Below are 215 nucleotides of genomic sequence, written 5' to 3'. Positions count from 1 at the left end.
GGGGGTAAAAAACAGAGTTTAGAATTTGCCAATGAAAAAAATAGAATAAAGGCACAGACGCATGAAAGGACAAGAACACTGGCATATACAAGCGAATGATGAACGGAAGTTGAACCGATGATACAAGTAAAAATCAGAAGAGGCATCTCAGCATCTGCTCTAAAAAGAATGAGATGCTTAATCAGCATAAATCGAGATTCTGTATGCGCGCGCGC

The 215-nt window shown here is 40.0% G+C and overlaps 1 protein-coding gene across 1 annotated transcript in view; it reads left to right on the top strand.

The window, feature by feature from the left end:
* LOC119589478 overlaps nt 1-215 on the top strand; it is a gene marked incomplete at its 5' end in the record, with an annotated part of 91173 nt that overhangs the window by 86388 nt on the left and 4570 nt on the right.

This window comes from Penaeus monodon, chromosome 25, assembly GCF_015228065.2.
Source record: "Penaeus monodon isolate SGIC_2016 chromosome 25, NSTDA_Pmon_1, whole genome shotgun sequence".
Taxonomy (NCBI): Eukaryota; Metazoa; Arthropoda; class Malacostraca; order Decapoda; family Penaeidae; genus Penaeus; species Penaeus monodon.
This window is presented reverse-complemented; position numbering and strand designations above follow the sequence as displayed.